The sequence below is a fragment of the Corapipo altera genome, unplaced genomic scaffold, assembly GCF_003945725.1.
Source record: "Corapipo altera isolate COAL_440 unplaced genomic scaffold, ASM394572v1 22b, whole genome shotgun sequence".
Lineage (NCBI taxonomy): Eukaryota > Metazoa > Chordata > Aves > Passeriformes > Pipridae > Corapipo > Corapipo altera.
The window spans coordinates 26,590,543-26,600,251 of record NW_020884876.1 but is presented as its reverse complement, the minus strand read 5'-3'; positions in this window follow the sequence as shown (position 1 = coordinate 26,600,251).

The following is a 9,709-nucleotide window of genomic DNA, read 5'->3' as shown; positions in this document are numbered from 1 at the left end:
TGCCTGATGCAGATTCATAATTAAAATTTAATTTGTGTGTGAGCTTGCAAAAGAGACACAGACAGGGTAAATATTCATGCATTGTACAGGTGATAGGGAGAGATATTTTTTTATCTGCATACGGACTGGTCCTGGTGAGAGATTTTGGAATTTTCTAGTGGGGTGGCACAGCAGAGAAACTCAAGACTGAAAAACACCCTGATCTCTAGGGTTAAGAATCTATTATAGTTCATGAAAGATCATTAAAAATATGTGCATAGAGGGCAGTCAGTTACCTAGAATTAGCTACTAGGAAATACTAACTATACAGTGCCCAAGAAATCTCACTTCTCCATAACTTAGGTACCTGACTTAAGGATATCAGAGAAGTTATTTCATTCCCTTTAGGACACCAATCTGTGAATCCTTTCATAAAAGTATTAACCTACCCTTTGAAAAATTCCACTCTTGAGGGATAGGATTTGCTTCTATCACTCAGTTATTATTGTAACAATCTGAAATTATGGGTACATAATTTTTGGTTTTAAATGCCTCAGTGTATTTATATAAAATCTCTGTCATTTAAGTGATGGGATGCTAGTACTAAGTTTTACCACAGGATATATTTCAACAGTCTTATCCCACTTATTGAAACAAGTGCAGGTTTTACCATGGGCAGTGTTAGCAAGATCTTACAATTCCTAAACACAGTGCACCAGAAACATATTTTGCACTAAGCAAACCAACAGCAGGATAGTTTGTTTTACGTTTCAGTCTTGGAATATTTTACATTATTGTTATTGGAACAATGAATGTCACATAAATTTAGATGACCTGAACTCATTTTAGCAGCAGGAAATGAGTTTTTGGCATCTATTGTCTGAGAGGAAGCTATGATGGAGAGAGCTGTCACCATAGATGTGCATGTTCCACAACTTCAAAACACACAGATACACACTCAGACTATCATTGCTAACAGTTCCTTTGACATTAGAAGCTGTTAAGATCCTGCTTCTCCACTGCTGTAATCATCTGTCGCATGCCCATAAACTCTACTTCATAAGAGTTCACTTATAAATTAGAGATCACTCAGACTTTCCTGGAGCATTTTCTGACAGACAAATCATAAAAACTAAACCAATTACAATTTACTGATATGCAGCTATAGCACTGGACATTATTACCTTCTCTTAGATTTATTAGGAGGCAAATAACAGGAATGCTAGGCTGCAAACTGAATTGTGCAGGCTTCACAGCATACATGTCTTATCTATTTCCCTATCACTGACCAGAACATGTCCTGGGGCACATTCTCAGTTATTCTTTGAGTTCTCAAAAAGATACAATTTTGATGTAATAAGGATGCTTAGGTGTGGTTTTAATTATGATGGTGATATACAAAATCTTTTCTCCCCCAGTTGATTTCACATGAATAACATAATTTTCTAACATCTCAAACACCTTTCTTTTATTTTCTTTTTTTTTAATTTTAACAAGCTTTCTAGGACTGAGAGTTAAACAGTGGTCTATGCATCTAGTGGATGCTAATTGACTGCTACCATTTCCTAGGATAAGTTTGTTAAAATTATTAATAAGAATGAAAGTAAATAGTTATGATTATTGGCAGCAATGAATTAAAAAGAGTTGGAAAGTTGAACAATGTCCAAAATTAAAAGGGATATTTTTTTTTTCTTGTAAGACTAAACACATTTCTTTTATATGGAATTCCATTGAATACTTTTTTTTTTAATCCAAACCCAAGTACTTAATTTCATATTTGGGCTCTTAACACTATTGAAGTTACATTTTAGTATATAAAAAGTAATTCTGAAATATTTTAGGCATTTTATGTGTAATTGGCCAAAATTAAGTACTTTGCCTTTTCCTAAATTTGTGTTTTCTAAAAAAGTCATTTGCAAATCTAGGTGAAAGTCCCCACAAAATTCTAATCTCTTGGAATCCTGATACTAAACACATAAAACTATTCCTCATTGATGCAAATATTTTTTACAGCTTTTCTTTAGTTCTAACAATAAGATATTTAAATATTATTGAAAAACTAAGAAGAAAACATGGATTTGGAACACATCTAATTTCATGATCTTACTAGCATAGCTCCCAAAAGCAACCAAGAAAACAGTATTTGAGCAAATCTGAGATATCTACTTTCTGAAACTCCTACTGTCTTTTACAAGAAGAGACCAAACCTTTGTACATGATAATCATATACACAACATTCTAAGTGCTTTAAGAAGCTTTTTTTATACAAATAGTTATTGACTGATATAGAAAAATCAAGCTAAAACACACACAAGAGGAAAGTTTTGTAATAGGCTTCTAGCATCATACTTGATGTATTCTGCATATTTGATGTCTTAAAGTATGCAGAAGGTACATTAGCTGTATCAACAATGCTGAAATGTTTTTAATTTGAAGAACCATCAGTTTCAGTTAATGATAATCAAGACCAAAAGCAGTATATTTCATAATTTCATTTTTTAAAAGAGAAACCTACTCTTGAGAAACTTGGGTGTTTTCCAAGAATAAAACTCACTTCTGTCAGGCACTGTAAGGTAAACCTCTCTTTTAGAAATAATGATAAATGTCATAAACAGGTCTTGAACTATACAGCATGGGAACTCTTCTTAGTTACATGTAATTTTTTTAAGTTTTTTTTTTCTTTGCAATTACATTTTTTGTTAAAACAAACTAGAGGGCTTGGGATTAGGTTTGGTCTTTGGTTTGGTTTGGTTTTTTTTCTCATGTCAAGACAAATGACAGAGCTGCCTCCAACTAGGGCAGAATCTCACTTACTGCAAGATCACAGCCTAAATTAAAAGGAAAAAAAAATCATATTTTTGGAACAGATCCAGAAGAACTACACTGAAGTGAATTCTTCTGTCTTTCATTAGAGTCTGACTGAAAGGCACAGATTACAACTGTCAAACATTTTATGGGGATACGAAGGACTAACTTTGATTTCATATTAAAATAAGTATTCATAAATAATAGGGCTGAATCAAATCAGGAGGAACTTGGTCCCAATAACACTCTTGGAAATCCAGAACCACTCTATTAATTTCAATAAAGTTTTTTCAGTTTAACATTAACACCAAAAAAGGTGAGAACTGGGACCACTGGAGCACACCTGCTGGAAAAGTGCCTCACAGATCAGTGATTAAAGTCTTGCAAACACTGATTTTCCTTCAGGATAATTCCACAGGGTGACATTAAAAAAAAATCTTATTTTGTACCAGTCTTTGTGTTGAAGTCTGATGGAAGAAAGCAGATCACAGCAGGAGGATGGTAATTTAAAGGGAAATGCACAGGATTGCCAGCAAAAGTAGCTGCACTTCAGCGGATCTCCAAGTGGCTATTGCTGTTGTATAAACAGCACAAAGGTAATGTAGAACGAATTTGCTGGTGAAGGACAAATACACTAAAGACTCAAGAAAGATCAGAACAAAATGGTAGAAGGATCTTTTTCCCTACACACCAAACAGTGCACCCCAGCAGCTGCCCTGCTGAGCAGGCATCTCTAACCAAAAGCAGTGTGTTTCAGCAGAACTCTCAGCCCACAGTCTCAACAAGCACTGCCCTGTTGGAAAAAGCAGTGAAAACCCAAGCAACATTCACTGAAGCTGGGCTGGGTAACAGGTACGAGCAGCTATTAAGGAAGGTCGATGAGACAGAAACCCTTGCAACTAGAACTGGGGCATGCTGAAAAGTGCCTGTAAAAGAACTGAAGCAGCGAACAGCAATCCCAGGAAGCACAATGCAGGGGAAGAAAGCCATTCTGGGTAGTGTTAGAAAGCTAGAGAACAATATCCGAGGGGGATAAGCGTTAATGAATTTTCAGGCGTGGAGAAGTCCAACCCGATGCTAACTGAATTAATGCTCCCTGCTGACAGCAATATCCTACAGACCATCATGATGAAAACTGTTATGTGATGTCTAAAGAAAATTTTCTGCTTAAAGCAGTAAAGTCTTAAGTACAGCTGTTTGAATTCCCAATTTGATAATAAGGTCTAACTGTACCAAAACCATTTCCAGAAACACTGGAGGACATCTTCTCCATACTGCTGAACGGGTAGCACCCCACACAGGTCCACTATGCATCTGGTTGTGAACATCCTTATTCCTCGCCTTTTAATGACACGTATAAAAACACATATAAAATACCACAAAGTCAAATGACTGTACAATCTACCACTTTAAACAAAAGCTAACAATCCTGGGGCAATTTGTATTTCTAGTGAGCAAGAATAAGGAAGAATGGTACTTTAGAGTGGTCCACAGCTCCAACCATCATTCCAAAACTCACCAGTAGTCGTGTTCAAACAGGTCAGATCCAAACGTAAGAAGAAGTGAACTGAAACTGATTCTTGAGCAAAGGGACAGGTCAAGACAGATGCAACATCACTGTGTCCTATTGCCCTAGGATTTGTGCTAGTCTGACATAGGCAGGTACAATTTAACCTGAGTGCTAATATTTACAGTCCATTCACATGGACACCACACAGTTTTGTTACTCAGATATTTATAACATGAGGAATCCAGAAACTGATTTTCACATGCAACATATGGCAGATGGCACATATATGTATTTCCTGAGCCAGATGTCATGAAAAAATGCAAACTAAAAAAAAAAAATCAGGAAAGGTATCAGTCAGCTCATTTCAAATTTAGCACACTCACTTTTCTGCAAGAAGCTGCTTACTTTTCTAATTTTTCCCTTTAAAAAATACTTAAAAATTCAAGTTAGTTGGCAAGCGAAGTACCTATTTACTCAAGAGAGAGTTGACTTCTTATATGGATAGCATGAAGACTATTCACAATTTTGCAAGCTTATCTTGTAAGACTTCATGTTTCAGTTTATAAACCAAACCTGAACTATCTGGGATTGGAAATAAAAGTGTGACAGGAAGAGGATCTCTATGAATGATCCCTATTAGGGAAGACTGCCCTCTGAAAAATATGAGAAATTATTCACCTGCAATGTCAATCCTATATTTTCAGTTTGCTTCACAAAGTTACTCAGTAAGGCAAGATATAGCAGCAACAGCAGTATCAGAAATACTTCTTATTTTCTGACAACCATCTGTATGGGTCTTTCCATTCAAGTTTTATAATATTTTGATTTTAGATATCTGTACATAAATTTTTTACTGGCTATGTGGAATAGAACTTGAGAATGGTTTGGGCAATACTGGCTTCCCTCACACCCTTTTTTCTTAACAGTTTCTGAGTTTCAGATTTTTTTTTTATCCCATATAGTAATGAAAATTAAACCATTACAATATTTGGAAATCAGAACCACAGCTTCTCATCTGTTTCTATTCAATGTCAGAAGCCTTTAGTTCAGGGCTTCCCTCTTCCACTTTTTGACCCACACAAAGCAAAAAAATGTGACAACAAAGTCTAGGTGAAATATTGTCCATATTTCCATGACAAAGCACTAAATAATGCCTGCAAAGTGGAAAGCCAAACAAACTGCAACTGCTTTCATGCAGGGATATGTACTGTTTGATTTATTATTACTTAACATCTGTTTCTGAGAAAAAAATTAGGCTTCATGGACTGTTTACTTTCATAGGTAACTTAAAGCAAAACAAATGAGGAAAGTAATGTTAATATCAGTCCAGTTGTAACCAATAGAACAAACTAAAGGATACTAAAGGGAGAAAATGACAATGAAACTTTCATGTAATTTTACTGAATGGATAAGAAAAATGGCATTTCCTACTTAATGTTTTCCTGTGAAAGACAAATTGTGCAATCCAAGCCTAGCTTTTTTTGCCTGCATATCCTTAACTTCAATATATATGTAAAGAATCTATAGTTTTATTTAGGCTGCAGCCTAGTTTTTCCAGTCTGTTTATACTTTTCTTTAATGAAAAAGTTAATAGAAAAATATTTAGCGTTTACAGGTTGTGCCTATACATCAAATCCACAATCAAATTCCAACTAGGAATTACAGATCCTGAGACAGAAACCAACAAAGCTTTACTGAAAGTCCCTGACATGGAGCATTCTGGTATATACCAGTATTTCTAAGCTGTGGCAGTTTTTTTTGCCATTTTGTCCAAAATCCATGAAATCAGAGAGAAGTTCTAGTGTCTGCATACAGTAAAATTTGTCAGCTTGAGATTTATTTTATTTCAGTGGAAGGGATGGGGCAGGGAAAGTTTATTTGAAACTAGAATTCAGAGGAAAAATTGCAAATTAGCTTCTGGCTGTAAAAATGCTGCACTCTTTAAAGATGAAATAAGTAAACAGTTTCAGAGAAAAAAAAAGATCATAAGAAAATTTGCCATTTTACTTTCTTATTTTTATCCCCTGTTCAGTTATTCATACATACAGTTCTGCTTATAATCTTCTTTTTCAGCAAGGACAGGTTGTCCTATTAAAAAGGACAGAAGATACTATTCTGTGGACTCATTCTGAAAGGAAGAAGGCTTTTTTAGAAGCTCAAAATAAACCAAAGAGATGGGAGGAAAAAAAAAAGGAACTTTGGTTTCATTCAGCTTTTCTTTGATTTTTCTTTTTTAATTAATGTCTTAATGTTTTTCTTTTTTTCTTCTTTTTTCTTTTTTTTAATATTTTTTTAATTTTTCACTGCAAGCAGAAGCTCAAAGATAAAGCAAAACCAAGCAGATTTCTCTAACGTCAAGAGAGAGTCAAATAAAGGACACTGTGCACCTTTTCAGAGGCACCTGTGCTCAGCAGCCTGAACATGAAATGAGCCAACATCACTTGGCAAATGATTTCTTTACCAGATTTGGCTGAAATCCTTTGGCTTTTGCTGCTGCCTTAGGTGTCGTGAATCAGCAATAATGCTGTACTTCTTTTTCTGGAAATTTTAGTTCTTAATATTTTCTTCCTTCATAGTGAATGAGGAGCTTTTGAAACAAAAGACACAATTTCTCATGATGTGTTTGCTGCAGCATTATGGAAAAGGTTAACAAATTCTAAGCAAAGTGGTTACAGTTTCAAAGGGTTTTTCTAACAGAAACAGGTGGGTTTTTTTGGTTTTTTGGTTTTTTTTGTAAAAAACAAAACAAAACTACACACGCACACAAAAACAAAAACAAAACACCCACACATTTGAACAGGGAGAAAACTTAAAACAGGAATTTGTCATCAATGTCTCAATCTCCTAGTCATCTGAACCAAATCAAAGAAAACATGAGATTTATTTTCCTTAGATAAACCCACCTTTGCACTTCTAAAAACACTTAAGTTGGCAGAAAACAACTGTTCCACTGTATCATCATGTCTCTGCTGACTGGGTGAATCTTTGCACACTTAGACATACTAGCATGCATATCCTATGAATCCCTCCCTTTTTTCTTGTTAGAATAACCTACTGAAACTTAAGCAGTGTCATCCAACAAACTGCAGGCCAGCACAACAGCTGGCTACACTTACACAACTGTTTTGATTTGGTACCTCAGAGCAGGCAGTTGAGAGTCTCTGCATTAATAATGTAACACAATCTTGCAATCGTTGGACCAGCTTTTTTTCCTCATTGTTTTCTGGCATCTCAAATTCTCCTTGTTTCAGATGTCTCTAGTGCTTATACTTGAACTTCACTCTGGTTTTTTTTTTTTTTGTAGGGCACCATCAAAATGTACCTCCAAAACAAAGCCTATAGCTGTTTTCTTAATGTATATACAATAACGATTTCTTTCCCTCCAGAGGAGGTTAACTTGTCTAACCTACAATTCCTTGTATTGGTTCAGCAAAATAGGAAAAATCTGTAAAACCAAATATTCTCTATTAACCAAACCTGAAAATTGCTGCCATAAATGCTGCCATAAATACTACCATTTCCTCAGGCTACTTTGTGATATCCTTTAAAGATGCTTGGGAAGTTACTGCAATCAAAGGTGCACTTCAGAACAGCTCCCACTCTGCTCCAGAATCCCAAGTGCTCTCAGCTCCCATCTTTCAGAGGTGATATGAAGAGAGAACACTTCTGCAGAAGGCAGAGGTAGGAGTCTCTGTCCAAGGTCCTAATGCCCATTAAGAAGCTTTTAATCAGGAGGGGAAATGGTGGAATCCATGAAGTTTCCCTTCCTTCACACTCATGTGACATAGTTGCAGTGCTGGTAAGTTTATGCAGATAAAGTGAAAATTATTGAGTTCATATAAAACAAAGAGAAAGTGAGGTCTCCAGATTTAAGAAAAGGATCAAATTCCATCCCAGTTGGCAGGTGATTGCTGAAAAAGGAAAAATTTTTAAAGCAGCTGCAAGTCTAAGCAGGATTTACCTTGTAATACAAATGTATCAGGGCTTATTCAGAAAACCGAGGGTTTTCTGTGTTCTGCTAAGACTATTATCACCTCCACAGTATGTCAGCAGTACTTGCTATCCACAGACCAGCAGTTTCTTTCCTCTTTTTTTTCTCAGCACTCATTTTTTAAAATCCCACGCCAAGGTTAACACACATTTTTTTTCGTTCAAGTATGAGGATGAAGTTTACTAATAGCTGCACACCAAGATCTTAAATTAGGACATACTTTTAAGGGGGAATAACTCCTGAATATTATTTCTTTATCCTTTGTAGCAGGTGCTGCTGTATTTCCAATTTATAATATGAAACTCTACCTTGATTTCTGGGTCTTTAAATTAGTCAATAAAATTTTAGATTAATGTCACTATTGCTTTCAGTAAGATCTGAATTTACGCCCTCACATTTATATACAAGAGCATCTCACAGAGTCTCGCAGAATGGTTGGGGTTGGAAGGGACCTGTGGAGATCATCTAGTTAAACCCTGACACGAAAGCAGGTTCACCTACAGCACCTAGCACAGGGTCACATCCAAGTGCTTCTAATATTTCCAGAGAAGCAGACTTCACAACCTCTCTGGGCAGACTGTTCAACTGCTCTGTTACCCTTGAAGTAAAGAATTTTTTTTCATATTCAGATGGACCTTCCTGTGCTCCAGTCTGTGCCTGCTGTCCCTTGTCCTGTCGCTGGGTACCACTGAAAAGAGTTTGGCCCCATCCTCCTGACACTCACCCTTGAGATATTTGTATGCATTGTTAAGAACCCCTCTGTCTTCTCTTCTACAGGCTGAACAGGTCCAGCTCCCTCATTCATTCATTGTAAGAGAGATGCTCCAGTCCTCTAATCACCTCTGTAGCCCTCTGCTGGACCAGCTCCAGTAGTTCCTTATCTCTCTTGTACTGGAGAGCCCAGAACTAGACAGAGTACTCCAGATACTGCTCCATCAGGGCTAAGTAGAGGGGGAGGCTCACCTCCCTCAACATGCTGGCCACACTATTCCTCATGCAGACCAGGATACCATTGGTCTTCTTGGCCACAAGGGCACACTGCTGGCTCATGAACATCTTGTTGTCCACCAGGACCCCCAGGTCCTTCTTCACAGAGTTGCTTTCCACCAAGTCAGCCCCCAGCCTGTGCTGGTGCAGGGGTTTATGCTTCCCAAGGTGCAGAACCCTGCATTTGCCTTTGTTGAACTCCATTAAGTTCCTCAGCTACCATAGAATCACAGAAATTTTCTTCCTTTTTCTTTTTTTTTTTTTTTTTATTTTTTCAAAAAAAAAACCTTTTCATTAGCCTACTTTATCATAAAACAGAAACCACTGACATAACAAAGATCATCTATAACAGAGTTATTTCAACCAGGACTGTAAAAAGGTCTGTAAGAGTGCCAAAAGGCAGCAAGCCACCCAGTGATCAAAAACTGCAGCATGAC